We start from the raw sequence: 25,812 nt of genomic DNA, 5'->3' as shown, positions 1-25,812 counted from the left end.
GTCAACGCATTTGTCTATTAACCAGGAGACCCGTGTTCGATTCCCGATCCCAAAATTTTTCAACTGTTCTCATTAATTTAAATCAATGCCCAGTGGCAGCTAAAGTAATTAATTCCTTTGTGTCAAGATTCATAGTGGCTGCAGGAAATGGTGTCTGTTCTTTCGGACATGTCAGAAAGGACAGACACCACATTGAGATTATGCAAATATTTACTGTAGAGAGGAATCACTGTTTACAAATGTTATTAAATATTAAAAAAAGAAAAACATTGTAATCCAGCAAATACTAAGCTAGCAAGAGCATATAAACAGCAATTATCTAGTATAGGCTAATTGAAGAGGCAGCAGCTTTTTCAAAGTAGTGGTCTTTTTTTATGTTTTACTGGGTTAAATAAAACTGCAATTTGAAAGACAGTGTCAAGAATATTCAGAACATATTTGCGTCCCAGCTAAATTCCGGCGACGCGGGAAACAGAAGCCAAAAAAGGGACTGTCCCATTTTCTTTAAGAGACGAATTCCAGCCGGCTGGTGTGCTTCTACTGTTCGCTGACAGCAGAGAAACAGGGGACAATGAAATTAAATTACTCTGCATTGTCGTTCTTTCATAGCCCAGTTACGCCGAGTAATCCGAGCTGGTCAGTTCATAGCACCGTGTTTGAAGGAAAAAATCTTTGTGCTCATGCGCCATGTTTAAAGTAAAAATCGTTGTGCTCATATCCAGTGTAGTACGATTGAAACGATTAACATGAATAACAGTGAAGAAAGCAAACGTGCAAAATCAAGTGGGGCGGCATTTCGGAAATTATCGAAGGAAAGGCGAGAACGAGAAGCCAATGTTCTAAAAGCGCTTGGCAGAGTAGATAAATTTTTCGCATAAAATGTTGCTGGTTCGACTTCGAGTTCAAGTAGTACGGAGGGTATTCCTGGCACTGTAAAAGAAGTAAGTACTGACGAAACAAAACTTTAAAATGAAGAAAAGCAAATTGTTCTTGATTTCGAGGTTCACGAAAAACTAAGTGTCGAGTCAGACATTACAAAAAGAAATAACCTCGTTGGTGATACTCCTGCGGAATGGTGTGTCAATGAATCAACAATCGACATTCTCTTACAACAAGGTATTAGTCAAAATTGTAACGGTGATTTTTCTAATTCAACAAAATCAATAGGCGATAAAACCAGATATTTGAACAAAAATGTATTTTACCATAAACTTTTAAATAGTAAATGAAGTCTGCGTGATTTTCTAGTATACTCCTATAGCGCCGGTGCTGTTTTTTGCGCACCGTGTAAATTGTTCGGATGTTAGGCCGCGATTGCTACAAATGGTATTGAAGATTGCAAAAATGTTTCTAATATTTTATGTCATCATGAGTATTCTCTTGAAAAAAAATTCTGGGTTATCACTCCTAACAAGAAATAAGTAACTTGGAAGAATAGATAACCATTTCGAGTAATATTTTGAGACAGAAGAAATGTACTGGCGCAGTGTTCTGAAAAGGATGTTTTCAATAGTGAAGAAGCTAACAAGTCGTGGACTTCCCCCATGTGGACACGTTGAAACATTCCATTCATTACGTAATGGTCAATTTACGATGTCTCTTGAACTTATTTCCGAGTTTGATACAGATTGAACGATATGGAAATCCACAGTAGTGACATACAAGTTATCTTTCTTCAACAATCTGTGATGAAATTATAGAGCTTCATTTGGAACGAATAAAAATAATTATCATAAGTGAAATAAAACAGGCCAAATATTTCTCTGTAATAGTAGATTCTACTGTGGACATTTCGCATATTGATCAAGTATCTTTCATATTAAGATGCCTGAACGAGAATAGTGAACCTGTTGAACGATTCCTTCTGTTTTTACCAAACACAGTGCACAAGTCCGAAAAATTAGATGAGGCCGTACTAAAAGTCCTGTCAACAAAATCCATTTATATTACTGACTGTAGAGGCCAGTCGTATGATAACGCAAGCAATATGTCGGGAACCTACTCTGGTTTGAGGCCACGCATTAAAGAACGAAATCCGATAGCCCATTATGTGCCTTGTGCAGCACATTCTTTGAATTTAGTCGGCGCTAGTGATGCAAGGTGTTGTCGGGAAGCATATTCATTTTTCAATGTAGTGCTAAACCTTTATAAGTTTTTAACTGCTTCTACACAGCACTGGGATGAACTTCTTTCTTTCACCAATGCAAAACGGTAAAAAGTTTATCAAAAACACGTTGGTCAGTAAGAGAGGAAGCGTGTGTAAGTCTATATGAAAACTGGGAGGGCGTTATCAACGCCCTCACACATATTCCTAATAATACGTTAGAAAAACCACTTGTGCGAAATGAGACTTCAGCTTTACTGAATCAACTCAGCAAACTTGAAACAGTATTCATGATGACACTTTGCAAGTACGTACCCGAGAGATTTGATAGTGTAAATACGAAATTGCAAAGCGTAAATATTGATACTAAAATAGTGCATGAATTATATGAATCACTTGTAGGATTTATAGCATCTATTCGTAGATGTTCGACTATTATAAAATAAATCTATGGAGATTGTGAGTGATATAGACTATGAACGCACCTATAAAAGATCACGAAAACGCAGGCTCCATGATGACGAAGAAGCGAAATGTGAAGAAGTTTTTTTGACTGGAAGGGAAAAATTTAGAGTCGAAACATTTCTCCCAGTACTTGACAACTTGTACGCCGAATTAGTGAGGAGGAAGGAAAGCTATAAATCACAGTTGGACTCCTTCAGAATTTTCAGTAACCTTAAGAACATTCGCCTGACGATATTGCCGAACTTGCAGCGAAACTCCAAGCGTCATATGACACAGATTTAGAGCCTTCCTTCCCTAGTGAATGTGTACATTTTACGAAAGTTTTGAAACCTTCTGAGATTAGTAATATACCAGTGGCAATGCGTAAATTTTTACGATGAGGGAGGTTACAGTCCGTATTTCCAAATGTTGACATTGCTCATAGAAGGTTTCTCTGTATGTCACTTACAAATTGTTCAGCACAACCGTCGTTTTCGGCTCTTAAAAGACTGAAATCGTACTTACGTTCTACATTGTCTAAGGAGATTAAATTAGATTAGATTGTTTGGGGGAAGAGACCAAACAGCGAGGTCATCGGTCTCATCAGATTAGGGATGGACAGGGAGGGAAGTCGGCCGTGTCCTTTCAAAGGAACCATCCCGGCATTTGCCTGGAGCGATTTAGGGAAATCACGGAAAACCTAAATCAGGATGGCCGGACGCGGGATTGAATCGTCGTCTGAGGAGAGATTGAGCGCCTTGACCATTCTTCACATCGAAGCCGACCTCCTAACTGATATCTGAACTATGAAGATATGATCAACGAGTTTTCAGCCGTCAAAGCCAGACGCAATACTTTGCTGACTATTGAGTTTGTTTATTTATTCATATTAGTTTAAAACTTTATGATTATAATGTGATTTTTATTATAACTTACAGCACATTCATTGGATTTACAAACTAAGTATTACCTGTTTATTTTACAATTGCCGATGGCAGAACGCGAAACTAAACCTCGTTTACGTGCAGACGTGAACGAAGGCGCCCGACAATGCTGAACAATACCCGAATGACCCAGGCCTCTAAGCACTGTACAGTCAAATCATACTGATACTGTAGTATATTACAACTGATGCGTATTTTTGGCGTCTGCTGAAATGTATAGTTATCGCGGAAATATACGTTAGCGGAGAGTACGCTCAGATGAAAAAGTGATAATAAACAACGTAGTTCAGTTCTGTCGAAAATTACGTAAATGCTTTGCTAATACAGTTAGAAAGAGCTATGGTGAGAGCAGTAGCTGCAGTACAAAACTGTTCAGCCCTTACGTGGATTAAAAGTATTGTGTGCACTTATTATGCATCATCTAGATACACGTTAACTATTAGATTATAAAAGGAAATTTGATTTTTCTACGCTAGTCTGTAAAATTATGTAATAGCTAACCCAGTTCTGTGTTTGTTCGTCTGTATTTAGTTATTAGTTCGTGCACCGAAATCTCTATTTCATTTTTATTTCTTACGCTTTCCTATAGATTCGCGTATTAATACCGAACGTATTTTTTTCATCTGCTACACATGCAAATTATTAGAACGTAAAACGACAGTTTAGTTTAAATTTTGAACTCATCTCTGTAAAAGTTCGTATAATTTCTAATATATGAAACGTTCGCTTCAATTTTTAGATAAGACACAACTTTTTATTTTCATTTTCAACGGTTTCGTGAAAAAGAACATATTAAAAGTGAATGTATAACAAAAATCCGTTGTCTCCTACGCGCTCTGCTGAATTTTTAGGCCATAAAAGAAGAGTTATTTTCCTTGTGATTGTTTCTGTTGTCTTTCGACAGAAGAATTTATTAAGACAATGCAGTTTCAAGTTTGTTTTATCGGCTGCTGTACACCAAGTACAGTTCAGGAACCATATTACATTTTGATCGAGCGCGACTAGACCGCTGATGCGTCTCTCAGAACAATGAATAGCAGAGTAGGGAAACAGGTTACAGCGCTCCCACCCAAAACGACAATTGTGAAGTGATTGGGTAATAGTTATTATTGTAAACATGTTTTTTGGGGGGCGTATAATAAGGTGTGCCTAGGGGCGCAAAATTTTTAAATCCGCCACTGAGACTGGCCTACACGTGCTGAGTTCCTACCGTAGCCGCGCCCCGTGTATCCTGTACAGTAAAATATACTCTCTTTATTTTTCGTAATGTCCTGTTCTGTCGTTTAACGTCAGCCCTGGACGCCCTCTTAGTGAGTCCTGACCGCTCGCCCACCCATACATTGTTGTCATAGGGAATACAACAATCTCCCCATCCTCGTACCTGTACATTGTACGGCGTGATGCTCCAACACTCACTGAACTGACTTGAGCTAACTTCCACACTAAATAGCTTGGGCTCAGGTTCTCTGTTATTTGTAACAGTTAAAAATGAAAATTTTCATATGGCACTATTAACATCATTGGTAAATAAAGTTAGAATTATCTTCTGCATATCTTAAGAGACAAATATACAATTCAGCTCTTAAAAATGTATTGATGTATTTCGTGTAAACCACATTTTGACAGACACACGCTTTTCAATATCAAATTTAATACAACGTTCATTTAAAACAATCACTTAAGAAAAGTTCTAACTTCTGTTGTAATCATAATGCGATTATTGCCCGTCTGTTTCATAATATCTTGTTTTGGTAACTGACATTATACAACTGTTGTTTAATGTGTAGTCCATCTATAATTTATAATGCAAGATCTGTGTTGCACGTGTTGCAAATTCGTGATATTGGTTTTAATGTTGTCATAGCCGTTTCCTCGTGCAGCTCAAATCGTGTTGTTTCTCTACTGATAATAATGTTGACTAGGATGTAAATACTACTATTTTCCAGTGGTTTATAGGACTACAAACAATCGGAATATGAAAACAAGCTACACGAAGCCTACCGAGGGATTTTCATGCTAAACGTTAATGACATTGTTTTGCGGAAACGACTTGCTTACTTAGGAACTTTTCAGGAAAGTCCTTGAAGTGGCTGTTGAAATGCGGATAGGATTTTCCTTGTATCTTGTTTTCCTTGTTGTGAACTACCTAAGCTTAGTGTCTATTCGTTAAGCGTTGTCATTTCAGTCAATGTGTCTCTTTTGGTGTCAGAAACGTTAGTATGTCTTCAATACAATCCTCTCACTTACTTATCCTTTCACTCTTAGTCAGGATATGTTTTGTCGTGTGTGCTTCTTTAATGTTTCCGGAATGATCACTCTGCAGTGGAGCGTGCTCTCGTTTGAAACTTCCTACCAAATTAAAACACTGTGTCGGGCCAGGATTCGAACTGGAACCTTTGTCTTTCGTGGGCAAGTGCTCTACCGACTTAACTGTCCTTTTCGCAGATGCAAAATGAATCATTTGCTTCTCTTATACTTAAGAATAACAACAATAAAATTAAAAATTACACCAATCAATATCCTTTTTCTGTTACTCTCTCATATGTCGTCTGAAAAATGTCTGCATTGCTAAGTTTATTTCTCGTGTAACTTTAAATGATTTTCCTGTCTTGTTCCATTAGGTGGTTTTGTTACTGAGTAAAATGCGTGCACTTCAATGTCATTTTTCTTTCTAAATCTGCCTCGAGAATTACACTCAGGTAATTCTACAGTAACAGCGTATATCTGGCACCCATATCCAGTTTAAGACACGAGTGTATCCAACAAACCGATGTCTATCATATTTATGACGTTTCTCGTGATGATAGAGACTTTTTTCCTCGTCTGGTTCCAACTGATATGACTCACAACTCCACATTCGTCATTACCTCTCCTCCTGCCTTCCAAAGTCAAAGGTCCCAGGTTCGATTCCTTGTCCGGCACACAGTTTTAATGCACCAGAAAGTTTCTTTAACGTTCCTCTACAAAGCATTAGTAATCTATATTGATACATCTTTTTCCCTTTCCGTACACAGCTCCCTCACGCGTCCACCTTTTTCTTGCTTTGCGTTTTCCTTTGTCTTGTTTTTCTAGTTAAGTACGTTTCTGTCTTCGTTTTATCACATTTGGATTCTTGTGCTTTCTTCTTCCATCAATAAACAAAAGACACTTCTTATCATTGCTCTTTTGCCCTCTCTTTGCTGTGCATTTGGCAGCATATCAAACCATAAAATTTCGTTGCTGGTAAGCTCTACTCCTCTTTAATTTAACTAACCCCAGTGTTTTGAAATTACCATGTGGTCACAATCATGTGGAAGTATGACTAAGGAAATCTACCTGTTAAAGGAAACATCCCGCCAGTTGTCTCACTTAAATGTAGGGAAACGCGGAGTATTTGATTCCTTGCTCTTCCTGGGGAAAAATTTCGCTCTATTTCCAAGCGGACGTAATGGTGCTCCTGCAGACTTCTCTGTATTTGGGGACTCGAGTATTCTTGCATACGAGGCTTTGTTAAATAGCCGATTGAGGCTTGATTCCTGGCGTAATTAATTCTTAAGGGATTCATTTGAATCAGTTACCTTGAGGCATCTTCGCTCCTTCATGACGCCGATAGAATAGACCTGTACGATAGCGATCTGCCCTTGTTCCACTTTTCCAAATGGCTTACTGACAATTGCTCAACTGTTGTATGTTACAGACAGTGTGGTTGGGTACTGAAAAAGGGCTAGGGCTACTTCGTGCACAGCTTTGTTTATCTGCCAAACTATCGAGAGATATGATGCCTCCGGAAATTTCTGTGTTCAGCTGCCACGCCCTTCTGCCCTTAGCATAGTGCTTTCTAATATTTCTTGGTGCCATTTGGCAACGTCATTCGTGCTATTACAGTACTTTCCGTACGAGTCTCGTACAATCTGCAAAGAATTCGGACAAAGTGTGCAGCAGAAACTACGATGGAGTGTGTTTTCCGGGTTGTTTGGGGGAGGAGACCAGACAGCGAGGTCATCGGTCTCATCGGATTAGGGAAAGACGGGGGAGGAAGTCGGCCGTGCCCTATGAAAGGAACCATCCCGGAATTTGCCTGGAGCGATTTAGGGAAATCACGGAAAACTTAAATCAGGATGGCCGGACGCAGGATTGAACCGTCGTCCTCCCGAATACGAGTCCAGTGTGCTAAACACTGCGCCACCTCGCCCGGCGGGTTTCCCAGAAGCTGAAATCTGAATCCCGGCCCGTCATTCTTCTCGCGATCCTGATTAAGAGAAGCAAATAGAGCCAGGCGATATTAACAAGCCGATGCTCCCCAACCAGCCCTTATGCATATATTCAGAGAGCAAGCCCCACTGCGTTTCAAGGTGTTCCACAATCATCATCCGATGCCGCGACCTGCCACACGGCTCATTCATGGCTGAGCTGTACGCAGTGGTTCCTCTGCAGCCTGCGCTAAAGGCAAAGCTTTCCGGCGATTTATTCCCAACCTACACTACCGTTTCGTTTTACCGTCGGATTTAGTTGCACAGGTATTCTTGCACACAGACGCTAAAACAAACCTGAAAAGTTCAGCTGAAAGAATGGCTTTGACTGAAGTAAACACTTCGACCTTCGTGGGCTTGTTTTGAAAACCATAAAAAACGCAAAAGGAGCAATACGAGAACTGTTTAACGAGTAGAGTCCGTAAAGGAGCCAATACAACCACACACCTCTTCAGTCATTTCAGGATTGAGCCACATGGCTCTGGTCGCTTAGCCACATAAGTGAGGCGATTCTCAACCTGGTGGCAGTTTGTTCGAATCGTGCTGGTGAAGCAAATACTAACCAGCAGTATTTGGAATGAAATGGTGGCGTGAAATTATTGATCTCCATGCCTTGCATCGGCGTTCTCGATTACGTTCTTCATTTATGAGTCCATATTGTCCATACTTTCGTTGCAACTACGAGAAAATGCGTGTTTTTCTCAGCAGATTCGTTTCGCTTTATTGAAGTAAAGCACCATCAGTGGTTTGTAATCAAAGATATTTACAATTTATTGGTTTTTATTTATTGTAACTTTTGGTTGGTTTTTCGCGTACAACAGGAAATACCGTTTGCTAGCACATGTTTGATTTCTTTCTTCATTAGACATAGATACTTGTGGTCCAACGTTTCACTGCTTTGCAGAACTATGCATTTTTTACGTTTTACACAGCATATTTTTCGTACATCGCTGTCTCCTGTTTATTTATATAGACATACTAATGTGTGTGACACAAAGGGCGACACGGAAACCAGGCTTAGATAGTTCGCTATAGTAGGGAAACAACGTACAAGGAATACACACATAGAAGTATACAAATAAACAGTGAACAGTGGTGTACGAGAAAGTGTGCTGTGTAAAGTGAAAAAAAAATAATAAAAACGATTAGTATTAGTTCTGCAAAGCAGTGAAAAATTAGACCACATGAATAGAGAAAGAAACTAAACACGTGCTAGCAGACGGTATTTCGTGATATAAGCGAAAAACCAAGCAAAAATTACCATAAGTAAAACAAAAACATTATTTACGAACAGTTTTGATCTAAAAAATCAAATTGTAAATGTCTTTAATTACACTGATGATGTTTTATATCAATAGAGCGAAACGCATGTGGTGAGAAAAGTACTCAGTTTCTTATAGTCATTACAGCTACAAAAATAACCTCAGTGCTTGATTACATTTTAAACGTTTTGGGGGTGTCTGTGAACTGACGGCACATGAAGATTGGTTATGATATAGGCACATCGTGTAAGAAACATATTATGTGTATCGCGTATGCTTGCAGCGCACTTTGCCCATTGCTTCCTTCTGTACAACCTCATTCATAACAGCACCAACGCAAGTATACCCTCACAGGACACAGACGCACACTCGACGATTCATACCAAACATGAGGAAGTTGTAAGCAAATCACCTACCATAAGATTTTGCATGAGCAGCAATATGTTATTCTCACAATATAGTCAATTTTAGATGGGCAGCAGGAAGATGACACTAAAGAAATATAGGTAGCACACACACGACTAAGTTGAATACTGAGTACTTGATAAATAGAAACAGAAACTGAAGTTCGCATGATTGTGACCATATGGTTCTTTCAAAACTCTGAGATTAGTAAAATTAAAGGGGAGTAGATCTTACCACAAACGAAATTGTGTGGTTTGATAGGCTGCCGAAAGGACAGCAAAGAGAGAGACAAAAGAGCAGTGACAAGAAATTTCTTTTGGTTATTGGTGGAAGGAGAAAGCACGATAATCCAAAAGTGATAAAACGAAGACAGAAATGTACTTAACTAGAAAAACAAGATAAAGGAAAACGCAAAGCAAGAAAAAGGTGGACGCGTGAGGAAGCTGTGTACGGAAAGGGAAAAAGATGTATCAATATAGACTACTAATGCTTTGTAGAGGAACGTTAAAGAAACTTTCTGGTGCATTAAAACTGTGTGTCGGACCAGGAATCGAACCTGCGACCTTTGACTTTGGAAACGCAGGAGGAGAGGTAATGGCGACTGTGGAGTTGTGAGTCATATCAGTTGGAACCAGACGAGGAAAAGAGTCTCTATCGTCACGAGAATCGTCATAGATGTCATAAACATCGATTTGTTGGATACACTCGGGTCTTAAACTGGATATGGGTGCCAGATATACGCTGTCACTGTAGAATTACCTGAGTGTAACTCTAGAGGCAGATTTAGAAAGAAAAATGAAATTGAAGTGAACGTATTTAACTCACTAACAAAATCACCTGATGGAACAAGATAGTAAAATCATTTAAAGATACACGAGAAATAAACTTAGCAATGCAGACATTTTTCAGACAACATATGAGAGAGTAACAGAAAAAGGATATTGATTGGTGTAATTTTTAATTTTATTGTTGTTATTCTTAAGTATAAGAGAAGAAAATTATTCTTTTGCATCTGCGAAAAGGACAGTTCAGTCGGTAGTGCACTTGCCCACGAAAGACAAAGGTTCCAGTTCGAATCCTGGCCCGACACAGTGTTTTAATTTGGTAGAAAGTTTCAAACGAGAGCACGCTCCACTACAGAGTGATCATTCGGGAAACATTAAGGAAATTTACTAGAAAGTATGAGTTTTTATTTTGAAGTACTGACGGCAGAACTTATCCTGACTAAGCGTGAAAGGATAAGTAAGTGACAGGATTATACTGGATACACACTAACATTTGTGACACCAAAAAAGTCTTATTGACTGAAATGACGATGCCTGGCCAACGGACACTAAGCTTAGGTAGTTCACAATACAAGGGAAACAAGATACAAGGAAAATACTATCCGCATTTCAACAGCCCCTTCAAGGACTTCCCTGGAAAGTTACTAAGTAAACAAGTCGGTACCGCGAAACAATATAATTAACGTTCAACTTAAAAATCCCTCAGTAGGCTTCGTTTAGCTTGTTTTTATATTTCGAAGAATTGTAGTTCAGTAAACCATTGGAAAATAGTAGGATTTAGATCCTGGTCAACACTGTTATCAGTAGAGAAACAATACGATTTGATCTGCACGACGAAACGGCATTGACAACATTAAAACCAATATCTCGAAGTTGCAACACGTGCAACACAGATCTCGCGTTAGAAATTATAGATAAATTACACATTTAACAATAGTTGTATAATGTCAGTTACCATAACAAGATATTATAAAATGGTAGTGAAATTATCGCAATATCATTACAACAGAAATTAGAACTCTTCTTAGTTGTTGTTGTTGTGGTCTTCAGTCCTGAGACTGGTTTGCTGCAGCTCTCCATGCTACTCTATCCTGTGCAAGCTTCTTCATCTCCCAGTAACTACTGCAACCTACATCCTTCTGAATCTGCTTCGTGTATTCATCTCTTGGTCTCCCTCCACGATTTTTACCCTCCACACTGCCCTCCAATACTAAATTGGTGATTCCTTGATGCCTCAACACATGTCCTACCAACCGATCCCTTCTTCTAGTCAAGTTGTCCCACAAACTTCTCTTCTCCCCAATCCTATTCAATACTTCCTCATTAGTTATGTGATCTACCCATCTAATCTTCAGCATTCTTCTGTAGAACTACATTTCAAAAGCTTCTATTCTCTTTTTGTCCAAACTATTTATCGTCCATGTTTCACTTCCATACATGGCTACACTCCATACAAATACTTTCAGAAACGGCTTCCTGACACTTAAATCTATACTCGATGTTAACAAAATTCTCTTCTTCAGAAACGCTTTTCTTGCCATTGCCAGTCTACATTTTATATCCTCTCTACTTCGACCACCATCAGTTAGTTTGCTCTCCAAATAGCAAAACTCATTTACTACTTTAAGTGTCTCATTTCCTAATCTAACTCCCCCAGCATCACCCGACTTAATTCGACTACATTTCATTATACTCGTTTTGCTTTTGTTGATGTTCATCTTATACCCTCCTTTCAAGACACTATCCATTCCATTCAACTGCTGTTCCAAGTCCTTTGCTGTCTCTGACAGAATTACAATGTCATCGGTGAACCTCAAAGTTTTAATTTCTTCTCCATGGATTTTAATACCTACTCCGAACTTTTCTTTTGTTTCCTTTACTGCTTGCTCAATATACAGATTGAATAACATCGGGGAGAGACTACAAAAATGTCTCACTCCCTTCTCAACCACTGCTTCCCTTTCAAGCCCCTCGACTCTTATAACTGCCATCTGGTTTCTGTACAAATTGTAAATAGCCTTTCGCTCCCTGTATTTTACCCCTGCCACCATCAGAATTTGAAAGAGCGTATTCCAGTCAACATTGTCAAAAGCTTTCTCCAAGTCTACAAATGCTAGAAACGTAGGTTTGCCTTTTCTTAATCTAGCCTCTAAGATAAGTCGTAGGGTCAGTATTGCCTCACGTGCTCCAACATTTCTACGGAATCCAAACTGATCTTCCCCGAGGTCGGCTTCTACTAGTTTTTCCATTCGTTTGTAAAGAATCCGCGTTAGTATTTTGCAACTGTGACTTATTAAACTGATAGTTCGGTAATTTTCACATCTGTCAACACCTGCTTACTTTGGGATTGGAATTATTATATTCTTCTTGAAGTCTGAGGGTATTTCGCCTGTTTCATACATCTTGCTCACCAGATGGTACAGTTTTGTCAGGACTGGCTCTCCCAAGGTTGTCAGTAGTTCTAATGGAATGTTGTCTACTCCGGGGGCTTTGTTTCGACTCAGGTCTTTCAATGCTCTGTCAAGCTATTCACGCAGTATTATATCTCCCATTTCATATTCATCTACATCCTCTTCCATTTCCATAACATTGTCCTCAAGTACATCGCCCTTGTATAGACCCTCTATATACTCCTTCCACCTTTATGCTTTCCCTTCTTTGCTTAGAACTGGATTTCCATCTGAGCTCTTAATATTCATACAAGTGGTTCTCTTTTCTCCAAAGGTCTCTTTAATTTTCCTGTAGGCAGTATCTATCTTACCCCTACTGAGATAAGCCTCTAAATCCTTACATTTATGCTCTAGACATCCCTGCTTAGCCATTTTGCACTTCCTGTCGATGTCATTTTTGAGACTTTTGTATTCCATTTTGCCTGCTTCATTTACTGCACTTTTATATTTTCTCCTTTCATCAATTAAATTCGGTATTTCTTCTGTCACCCAAGGATTTCTACTAGCCCTCGTCCTTTTACCTACTTGATAGTCTGCTGCCTTCACTACTTCATCCCTCAAAGCTACCCATTCTTCTTCTACTGAATTTCTTTCCCCCATTCCTGTCAATTGTTCCCTTATGCTCTCCCTGAAACTCTGTACAACCTCTGGTTTAGTCAGTTTATCCAGGTCCCATCTCCTTAAATTCCCACCTTTTTGCAGTTTCTTCAATTTTAATATACAGGTCATAACCAATAGATTGTGGTCAGAGTCCACATCTGCCCCTGGAAATGTCTTACAATTTAAAACCTGGTTCTTAAATCTCTGTCTTACCATTATATAATCTATCTGAAACCTGTCAGTATCTCCAGGCTTCTTCCATGTATACAACCTTCTTTCATGATTGTAGAACCAAGCATTAGCTATGATTAAGTTGTGCTCTGTGCAAAGTTCTACCAGGCGGCTTCCTCTTTCATTTCTTACCCCCAATCCATATTCACCTACTACGTTTCCTTCTCTCCTTTTCCTACACTCGAATTCCAGTCACCCATGACTATTAAATTGTCGACTCCCTTCACAATCTGAATAATTTCTTTTATCTCTTCTTAGTAGATTGTTTTACATGAACGTTTTATTAAATTTCATATTGAAAAGCGTATGTCTGTCAAAATGTGGTTTACACGAAATGTATCAATACATTTTTAAGAACAGAATTGTATATTTGTCTCTTACAGATCTGCAGAGATAGTTTTAACTTTATTTACCAATCATGTTATTAGTACCGTATGAAAACTGCCATTATTAACTGTTACATATAACAGAGTGCCTGAGCCCAAGCGATTTAGTGTGGGAGTTAGCTCAACTCAGTTCAGTGAGTGTTGGAGCATCACGCCGTACAATGTACAGGTACGAGGATAGGGAGATTGTTGTATTCCCTAGTGACAACAATGTACGGGTGGGCGAGCGGTCAGGACTCACTAAGAGGGCGTCCAGGGCTGACGTTAAACGACAGAACAGGACATTACGAAAAATAAAGAGAGTACATTCTACTGTACAGGATACACGGGGCGCGGAAGTCACCACGTGTAGGCCAGTCTCAGTGGCGGATTTAAAAAATTTGCTCCACAAGGCACACTATACGAGGTGCATTCAAGTTCTAAGGCCTCCGATTTTTTTTCTAATTAACTACTCACCCGAAATCGATGAAACTGGCGTTACTTCTCGACGTAATCGCCCTGCAGACGTACACATTTTTCACAACGCTGACGCCATGATTCCATGGCAGCGGCGAAGCCTTCTTTAGGAGTCTGTTTTGACCACTGGAAAATCGCTGAGGCAATAGCAGCACGGCTGGTGAATGTGTGGCCACGGAGAGTGTCTTTCATTGTTGGAAAAAGCCAAAAGTCATTAGGAGCCAGGTCAGGTGAGTAGGGAGCATGAGGAATCACTTCAAAGTTGTTATCACGAAGAAACTGTTGCGTAACGTTAGCTCTTTGTGCGGGTGCGTTGTCTTGGTGAAACAGCACATGTGCAGCCCTTCCCGGACGTTTTTGTTGCAATGCAGGAAGGAATTTGTTCTTCAAAACATTTTAGTAGGATGCTCCTGTTACCTTAGTGCCCTTTGGAACGCAGTGGGTAAGGATTACGCCCTCGCTGTCCCAGAACATGGACACCATCATTTTTACAGCACTGGCGGTTACGCGAAATTTTTTTGGTGGCGGTGAATCTGTGTGCTTCCATTGAGCTGACTGGCGCTTTGTTTCTGGATTGAAAAATGGCATCCACGTCTCGTCCATTGTCACAACCGACGAAAAGAAAGTCCTATTCATGCTGTCGTTGCGCGTCAACATTGCTCGGCAACATGCCACACAGGCAGCCGTGTGGTCGTCCGTCAGCATTCGTGGCACCCACCTGGATGACACTTTTCGCATTTTCAGGTCGTCATGTAGGATTGTGTGCACAGAACCCACAGAAATGCCAACTCTGGAGGCGATCTGTTCAACAGTCATTCGGCGATCCCCCAAAACAGTTCTCTACACTTTCTCGATCATGTCGTCAGACTGGCTTGCGCGAGCCCGAGGTTGTTTCGGTTTATTGTCACACGATGTTCTGCCTTCATTAAACTGTCGCACCCGCGAACGCACTTTCGACACATCCATAACTCCATCACCACATGTCTCCTTCAACTGTCGATGAATTTCAATTGGTTTCACACCACGCAAATTCAGAAAACGAATGATTGCACGCTGTTCAAGTAAGGAAAACGTCGTCAGTTTAAGTATTTAAAACAGTTCTCATTCTCGCCGCTGGCGGTAAAATTCCATCTGCCGTACGGTGCTGCCATCTCTGGGACGTTTTGACAATGAACGCGGCCTCATTTTAAAACAATGCACATGTTTGTATCTCTTTCCAGTCCGGAGAAAAAAAATCGGAGGTCTTATTTAGAACTTGAATGCACCTCGTATTATATGTGCCCCCCCCCCTCAATAAAAAACGTGTTTTAAATAATAACTATTACCCTATAACTTCACAATTGTCATTTTGTGGCGAGCGCTGTGAACTGTTCCCGTACTCTGCCATTCGTTGATCCGAAGGACGCGTCAGTGGTCTAGTCGCGCTCAATCAAAATGTAATATGGTTCCTGATCTGTACTTGTCGTACGGCCGCGGATAAAACAAACTTAAAACTGCATTATGTTAACACAATCTTCTGTCGAAAGACAACAGAAACGAAGACAAGGAACAAAACTTTTCTTTTATGGCCTAAGAATTCAGCAGAGCGTGTAGGAGACGGATTTTTGTTATAGTTTCACTTTTAATATGTTCTTTTACACGAAACCGTTGAAAATGAAATTAAAAAGTGTTACGATCTAAAAATTGAAGCGTACGTGTCATTTATTAGAAATTAATACGTACATTGACAGATACGTTCAAAATTAAAATTAAATTGTCGTTTTACGATCTAATAACTTGAATGTGTATCAGATAAAAAAATACGTTCGGTATTAATACGTGAATCTATAGGAAGGGTAAGAAATGAAAATAAAATAGAGCTTTCGGTGCACAAACTAAGAACTAAATATAGACGAACAAACACAGAAATGGATTTCCTATTACATAATTTTACAGACTAGTGTGGAAAAACCAAATTAGTTTTATAATCTAATAGTTAACGTGTAAAGCATTAGGGTCTGAGTAGCTAGATGCTGCATAAGAAGTGTACACAATACTTTTAATCCACGTAAGGGCTGAGCAGTTTTGTACTGTAGCTTCTGCTCTCACCCTAGCTGTTTCTAACGGTATTAGTAAAGCTTTTACGTATTTATGGACAGAACTGAGCTACGCTATTTATTAACACTTTTTCATCTGAGCATACTCTCCTATAACGTATATTTCCGCGATAACTATAAATGTCAGCAGACGCCAAAAATACGCATCAGTTGTAATATACTACAGTATCAGTATGATTTGACTGTACAGTGCTTAGAGGCCTGGGTCATTCGGGTATTGTTCAGCATTGTCGGGCGACTTCGGTCACGTCTGCACGTAAACGAGGTTTAGTTTCGCGTTCTGCCATCGGAAATTGTAAAATAAACAGGTAATACGTAGTTTGTAAATCCAATGAATGTGCTGTAAGTTATAATAAAAATCACATTATAATCTTAAATTTTTAAACTAATATGAATAAATAAACAAACTCAATAGTCAGCAAAGTATTGCGTCTGGCTTTGACGGCTGAAAACTCGTTGATCATATCTTCATAGTTCAGACAGATATCAGTTAGGAGGTCGGCTTCGATGTGAAGAATGGTCAAGGCTCTCAATCTCTCCTCAGACGACGATTCAATCCCGCGTCCGGCCATCCTGATTTAGGTTTTCCGTGATTTCCCTAAATCGCTCCAGGCAAATGCCGGGATGGTTCCTTTGAAAGGACACGGCCGACTTCCCTCCCCGTCCTTCCCTAATCCGATGAGACCGATGACCTCGCTGTTTGGTCTCTTCCCCCAAACAATCTAATCTAATTTAATCTCCTTAGACAATGTAGAACGTAAGTGCGATTTCAGTCTTTTAAGAGCCGAAAACGAGCGTTCCGCTGAATAATATGTAAGTGCCATACATAGAAATATGCTTCAAATGGCTCTGACCACTATGGGACTCAACTTCTGAGGTCATCAGTCCCCTAGATCTTAAAACTACTTAAACCTAACTAACCTAAGGACATCACACACATCCATGCCCGAGGCAAGATTCGAACGTGTGACCGTAGCGGTCGCGCGGTTCCAGACTGCAGCGCCTAGAACCGCTCGACCACACCGGCCGGCCCATAGAAATATTCTAAGAACAATGTCAACAAGCGGAAACACGGACTGTAACCTCTCCTTTCGATAAAATTTACTCATTTCGACTGGTATATTACCATTCTCTGAAGATTCACTAGGGAAGGAAGCCTCTAAATCTGTCATATGACGCTTGGAGTTTCGCTGCACGTTCAGCAATATCGTCAGGTGAACTGTTCTTAAGGTTACTGAAAACTGTGAAGGAGTCCAACAGTAATCTCCTCCTTACTAATTCAGCTTACAAGTTGTCGAGTACTGGGAGAAATGTTTCGACTCTAAAAACGACTCAGAAAAACTTCTTCAGAGTCCGCTGCTACGTCATCATGAAGTTTTCGTTTACATGATCATTTATAGGTGCATTCATAGTCTATATCAGTGACAACCTCTATAGATTTATTTTCATAATAGTCGAACATCCACGAACAGATGCAGTAAATCTTACAAGTGATTCATATAATTCATACACTATTTTAGTATCAATATTTACACTTAGCAATGTCAAATTTACACTATTAAATCTCTGCGGTATGTCCTTCCAAACTGTCATCATAAATACTGTTTCTAGTCTGCTGAGTTGATTCAATAAGGCTGAAGCCTCATTTCGCGCAAGTGGTTTTTCAAACTTATTATTGGCAATATGTGTGAGGACATTAATAACGTCCTCCCAGTCTTCATATAGACTTGCACACTCTTCCTCTCTTACTGACCAACGTGTTTTTTGTTAAGGGGATACGGAATCACCTATCCCCGCAATGTTAATATATGCCTACTATAGGGAACATTTTCTCACAAACTACTGGAGACAGAGAGGTAAAAATTTTACTGTATGTGCATTCATATGTTACAACAATACTGAAACAACAGTTTATTGTCAAAGCATTTTCTTACAGAGATATTGTACATTTATTTTTAAGTAAATTTTTTCCATCGCTTTTTACTAGACTATCACCCCTAAGTCTTTTGTAAATCAAGTAATTAAAAAATCGTTGTTTCAGTATGTAATAGGGACCTATGTCACTACGTCATAAAAATTTCAGACTTCTAGGTTGACCAGTACCTGAGATAATGTTCCTAGATGAAGTAAAAAGTAAACTTACGGGAAACGGAGAAAGAAGATTAAAACATTCCTGATCCGTAGCTAATACCCCCTTCACAGTCTTCATAATCATCTTCAAGTCTTCTTTTGGCACCCCTCTGCACCTGTCTTGCTTTTTTCACTAATGTCTTGATTATATTATCAGCATGCCTTAGTCTGTGCTGATCTAAAAAGAACATAGCACGTACCGTACGGGAACCAACACACATACCCAACTTTTGAAGGACCTGGCATTTAGTTATATTTCCAAGATTGAAGGTTGCCACAGCATCATACACACCAAAATGTAGTGTATTAATTCCGACAAACACTGTTTTTGGGAGACGATGCCATATCACACTATTCAAGCACTCGTTGGGGTTCTGCGTTTTTCCGTGAAGACATTTCATCAGAAGACTTCTGTCAGCCAGATCTCTGAAAATGGGCTTTATTTCTGCCATGATGGCTGATGGTAGACTGTGGTGGTGAATGTATTTCTCTCCTGTTGTTAGTCCCCTATTGTATTTACACCAGCTGTTTTCACCTTTGGGGCACAAACCATGTTGTGGATGCTCATCCGTGGATGCGGTGTGGAAATATAAAGCCCATATAGCTCTCCTCATTTCTTCAAGATTGCCTGTATTTTGCCTGATTGCAAGGCCATAGCAGTTCTGAATGTGGTCTATTATGGAATCAGTCAATCTTCCTCTGCCATCCAAGGTTTTCCCATCATCTAGTTTTTTCCCTTTCATAACTGATTTTAACCTTCTCAGCCTGGCACCCATTCTCTTCTGCACATGTCCTATACATTCAAGTTTGCTTATATTTACACTGTTCCCATATGGTTTGCTTTCCAAAACTTCTTTGAATGCTTTAGAGTCACCATCTCCCAGATATTTGACATAGCGAACATTATACCACTGTGAAGAGCGCAATACCCGATCTCACAAATATATAAAAATAAAATAGTTATAATTGTAGTAGAGCTATGTATGATACGTCATTTTAAAGAGGAAACATGGCAGAATATAATACGCCAATAAAAAAAAATTCGATTTTTTAACCCAAAATCCGATTCCGTATCCCCTTAAACTTTTTACCGTTTTGTTTTCTGGTTTCATGAAAGAAAGAGGTTTATCCCAGCGCTGTGTAGAAGCAGAGAAAATTATAAAGGTTTTGCACTACACTGAAAAATGAACGTGCTTTCCGACAACACCTTGCAGCACTAGTGCCGACTAAATTCAAAGCATGTGCTGCACAGGGCACATAAGGCGCTTTCGGATTTCATTCTATAATGTGTGCCTGCAAACCAGTGTAGGTTCCTGTCATATAGCTTGCGTTGTCCTATCACTAGCCTCTACAGTCAGTAATATCAATGGAATCTGTAGACAGCACTTTCAGTACGACCTCAACTAATTATTCCGACTTGTGTCCCGGGTTTGGTAAAAACAGAAGGAAACGTTCAACAGGTTCACCATTCTCGTTCACGTATCTTAATATGAAAGATAAATAATCAATATGCGAAATGTCCACAGTAGAATCTACAATGATAGAGAAATATTTGGCCTGTTTTATTTTACTTATGACAATTCTTTTTATTCGTTCAAAAATAAGCTTTACTATTCCATCACAGATTGTTGACGAAAGATAATTTGTATGCCCCTGCCCTGGATTTCCGTATCATTCACTGTGCTCTGCGGGAAAAGGATCAAACTCGGCTATAAGTTGAAGAGACATCATAAATTGACCATTATGTAATGAATGGAATATTTCAACGTGTCCACGTGGGGGAAGTCCATGACTTGTTAGCTTCTTCACTACTGCAAACACCCTTTTCAACACACTGCGCCAGTACATTTTTTCTATCTCATCATATGACTCGAAATGGTTATCTGTTGTTCCAAGTGACTTTTTTCTTGTTAAGAGTGATAACTCATATTTTTGGTTTCAAGAGAATTCTCACGATGAGATAAAATACTAGGAATATTTTTCCAATCTGCAATACCATTAGCAGCAATCGCGGCCTTACCTCCGAACAGTTTACATGGTGCACAAAAAACTGCACTGGTGCTACAGGAGTACACCTGAAAATCATGCAAAGTTGATCACCATTTAAAAGTTTACGGTAAAATACATTTTTGTTCAAATATCTGGTTTTGTTGCCTATTGATCTTCTTGAATTAGAGAAATCACCATTACAATTTTAGCTAAGGCCATGTTGTAAGAGAATGTCGATTGTTGATTCATTGACACACCATTCTACAGGATCATCACTAGAGAGGTTATTTCTGTAATGTCTGTCTCGACACTTCGTTTTTCGTGAAACTCGAAATCATGAACAATTTGCTTTTTCTTCATTTTTAACTTTTGTTGTCTGTATTTACTTCTTTTACAACAACTGCAGTGCCAGAAAGATCATCCGTACTACTTGAACTCGAAGTCGAACCAGTAACATTTCTTGCGGAAAATTTATCTACTATGCCAAGCGTTTTTAGAACGTCGTTCCCGCCTTTCCTTCGATAATTTCCAACATGCCACCCCACTTAATTTTGCACGTTTGCTCTTTTCACTGTTATTATGTTAAGGCTCTTACAAAATTGTCAACCACCAGTCAAAACAAAAGAAAAAAATTGTAAATGGAAAGAAAGAAACACCGTATCCAGTTTCTATCGTGCTACACCGTACATGAGCACAAAGCTTTTTACTTTAAACACTGCACATGAGCACAAAGATTTTTCCTTTAAACACGGTGCGATGAACTGACCAACTCGGATTACTCGGCGTAACTGCGCTATGAAAGAACGACAATGCAGAATAATTTCACTGTCCGCAGTTTCTCTGTTGTCAGCGAACAGTGGAAGCACACCTGCCGACTGGAATTCGTCTCGTAAAGAAAACGGGACAGTCCCTTCTTTGGCTTCTGTTTCCCGCGTCGCCGGAATTTTAGCTGGGACGCAAATATGTTCTGCATATTCTTGATATTGTTTTTCTAATTTAAAAAGCAAATAATTTTTGCAATTTCTTCCAATGATGTGTGCAGGATTGTCTCTTATCCCACTTACTCTTATAACATTTTAGCGGTTTCTGAGGGCAGAGAAGACAGACTACAAAGCGTAAGTAGTCTTGTTGGCAGTTGATGTGGTGTGTTGTCATTTGTGTGAACAATCATTTATGTGAACACTGCTGTTATGTCTACAAACAAATGCACCTTTTGTTTCAACATAAAATAAAAATAACCTTTCCTCGAAGAAAAAAAGCTTAGTTGAGAAGTTTAATATAAAATTTGCAGTGCCACGCACTATTGGATTACACAGAGTGGGAACTCTGATATCGTGCAGGGTGCAGCACAATAAATGAGACAAACCAAAGTTGATTTCTTCTTCTTCTTTCGTCAAAAAAAGTAGCGAAGCAAATAAATAAATAAAATTTTTAAACTGTTGAGAAATTTGTTTCACACATTATTAGATATTCTGCTTATGTTCTTTTCGTATAAACATGTGTTTCAAAATGTAAAACATTCCCAGTATAAACATGTTTTGTTAAACGGGTGTCCTTAAATCAAAGCTCAGAGATTGAAGCCCACAGAGTTTTCACATTAATTACAGTAGTGGAGGGTTGACTTGATACTTCCCCGTAGTTTCTACAAGAAATTTAAGTAGAGTCGGGTTTTACATACTGAGGCCCACACATGTTACAGTATTTAAGAAACTGCTGATTAGTTTATCGCACCTTTTCAGGGTCCCGGTATTTTCACGGGGAAAGTATGGTAGATTTCAGTAGAAGTGGACCTGATGGGATACCAGTTCGATTTTACACAGAGTACGCGAAGGAACTCGCCCCCCCCCCCCCCCCCCCCCCTGCTTGCAGCAGTGAACCGTAGGTCTCTAGAAGAGCGTAGCGTTCCAAAGGATTGGAAAAGGGCACAGGTCATCCCCGTTTTCAAGAAGGGACGTCGAACAGATGTGCAAAACTATAGACCTATATCTCTAACGTCGATCAGTTGTAGAATTTTGGAACACTATTATGTTCGAGTATAATTACTTTTCTGGAGACTAGAAATCTACTCTGTAGGAACCAGCTGGGTTTCGAAAAATACGATCGTGTGAAACTCAGCGCGTGCTATTCGTCCACGAGACTCAGAGGGCCATAGACACAGGTTCCCAGGTAGATGCCGTGTTTCTTGACTTCCGCAAGGCGTTCGATACAGTTCCCCACAGTCGTTTAATGAACAAAGTAAGAGCATATGGTCTATCAGACCACTTGTGTGATTGGATTGAAGAGTTCCTAGATAACAGAACGCAGCATGTCATTCTCAATGGAGAGAAGTCTTCCGAAGTAAGAGTTATTTCAGGTGTGCCGCAGGGGAGTGTCGTAGGACCGTTGCTATTCACAATATACATAAATGACCTTGTGGATAACATCGGAAGTTCACTGAGGCTTTTTACGGATGATGCTGTGGTATATCGAGAGGTTGTAACAATGGAAAATTGTACTGAAATGGAGGAGGATCTGCAACGAATTGACGCATGGTGCAGGGAATGGCAGTTGAATTTCAATGTAGACAAGTGTAATGTGCTGCGGATACATAGAAAGAAAGATCCTTTATCATTTAGCTACAATATAGCAGATCAGCAACTGGAAGCGGTTAATTCCATAAATTATCTGGGAGTAGGCATTAGGAGTGATTTAAAATGGAATGATCATATAAAGTTGATAGTCGGTAAAGCAGATGCCAGACTGAGATTCATTGGAAGAATCGTAAGGAAATGCAATCCGAAAACAAAGGAAGTAGGTTACAGTACACTTGTTCGCCCACTGCTTGAATATTGCTCACCAGTGTGGTATCCGTATCAGATAGGGTAGATTGAAGAGAAAGAGAAGATCCAACGGAGAGCAGCGCGCTTCGTTACAGGATCATTTAGTAATCGCGAAAGCGTTACGGAAATGATAGATAAACTCCAGTGGAAGACTTTGCAAGAGAGAAGCTCAGTATCTCGGTACGGGCTTTTGTTGAAGTTTCGAGAACATACCTTCACCGAGGAGTCAAGCAGTATACTGCTCCCTCCTACGAACACCTCGCGAAGGGACCATGAGGATAAAATCAGAGAGATTAGAGCCCACACAGAGGCATACCGACAATCTTTCTTTCCACGAACAATACGAGACTGGAATAGAAGGGAGAACCGATAGAGGTACTCAAAGTACGGTCTGCCACACACCGTCAGGTGGCTTGCGGAGTATGGATGTAGATGTAGATGTAGAAGCCGACAACATTCTCGGAATAATAACGTTTCAAACATTGTATTGTAGATTTCTATCCTGACAGCTTACTTCAAAATATTTTGAACAATCATGAATATGGTACCAATCAGAAACCCAATGTTAAATTTTCATTCAGTCATCAGTAAACTATGTATATTTCCTAGCTTGTATTGTCGTATTTCGTTCTTAAGACTTATTGAAACTAGCAAGTTGTTTAACAATACTAAAAATTTTTGTCATTTGTAAGCGCAGTTATTTTAAAACGTAAAAGGTTAAAATGAGTACAGAGCAAAAAATGTCGCCCCCGTAAGGTGCCACCCCTAGGCCCATACCTAATGGGTGTACACGTAAATCCGCCACCGGTCAGAGGCTCTACCCCCCAGGAAAGACGATAGTCCTATTCGAGATCTGGATCACAAGAGGGAGAGGTGACTGTGTTCTACCCTGTGGAATCCCCCAGAGTCCACACTCGTGACCTGCCTTCAACACATGCTGCTGACTAAACCGACTGCGTTAATTCACTAGCAACTTCAGCAGAAGGCTGAAGGCTTCTCTCGTCAGCAGCTTTAACAGGACAGGAGTGCCTCGGTTCTGAAAGGCAGGCAACTTGTGTCACTTGGGCACAGCCGAAATTTCTCTGGTTCAAAACTTGTAAAAACTTAACTGAGGCCTATGAAATAAACATTTTTAAGCCAGTTCCCTAAAATATTCCCTGACTTGTTGCCACCTTGTACTACAGGTTTATTTGTAGGAATTAATGTACTCGTGAAAACTAACAGCATTGAGTGGAAGTAGATCAAAAATCAGTGTCCATTCTTTAATTAGAGAGCGTATCTGCACGAAGAACCAATGATATTTGAACTGTAGTCGAGAAAGTTTTAACAGGAGGTCAAGACCTAAGCAACCATCTGCTACTAATTATGTAAGTATTTGCAAAATACTTCTTAAGTATTTCAAACTAAAATCCATCTCTTAACTGTAGAAAGTGAAGAAAATGGTGGGATTATATTCCTGGATTTCAGGAAATGGGGCAGTACGTCAACTCAGATGATTCAGATTCCATTTCCGGTAGTATTATGTACATTTTTTATTTACTTCTTATTTATTTATTTTTAAAATGTAACTCTTGTTATAGGAAACAATTACTCTTTTCCCATATTAGTACATGCATCATAGATTTAGCCTGCTAGATTGCCACACGGCTGAATTTAACACTTGTTACGAGACATTACAATTGGCATACATTAATGATATTATATGTGTATATATCAACATAACAAATATTTAAGTTTATTTTTATGTTTTCATGAGACAGTTTAGCCCATTTACGCTACCATTCAATTGTGTTCCAGTTGAAATGAGCTATGATTTTCAGTTACAGTATTTGCAGCCTTCACAACGAATGTATCCAGAAACACCCTTCATGTAATTAGATGTTGTGTGATTTGTCAGCAGCGTATGTATATGTGTATTACAATGTAGTGTTACTATTCACATCCTCTATAATATCCATATCTGTTGTTATACGCCAATGTTACATGATTATATTCTCGCCTTTTTTTCAGTTTTGTTTCAGAGATACTACAAGTTTTTGTGCTAATGACATCTGTTTTTGTGGGATATGCACATCACGGAATAAATGTGGTGGGTTGCTCTTTTGAAATGTAAATTATTTCTGTATGTATAGAAAATTTTACTGCAACCATAAAATAAAAATCTTCTCTATTGATTGTAAATGTAAATGATAAATCTCTTCATTAATTTACAAACAATTGTTCATTAACTTTTAATTGTATAACTTGTTATTAAACTGTCTCTATTGACATGTATTTTCAAAATGGTTCAAATGGCTCTGAGCACTATGGGACTCAACTGCTGAGGTCATTAGTCCCCTAGAACTTAGAACTACTTAAACCTAACTAACCTAAGGACATCACAAACATCCATGCCCGAGGCAGGATTCGAACCTGCGACCGTAGCGGTCTTGCGGTTCCAGACTGCAGCGCCTTTAACCGCACGGCCACTTCGGCCGGCGAC

This window comes from Schistocerca nitens, chromosome 8 (genome assembly GCF_023898315.1).
Source record: "Schistocerca nitens isolate TAMUIC-IGC-003100 chromosome 8, iqSchNite1.1, whole genome shotgun sequence".
Classification (NCBI taxonomy): Eukaryota; Metazoa; Arthropoda; class Insecta; order Orthoptera; family Acrididae; genus Schistocerca; species Schistocerca nitens.
This window is presented reverse-complemented; position numbering follows the sequence as displayed.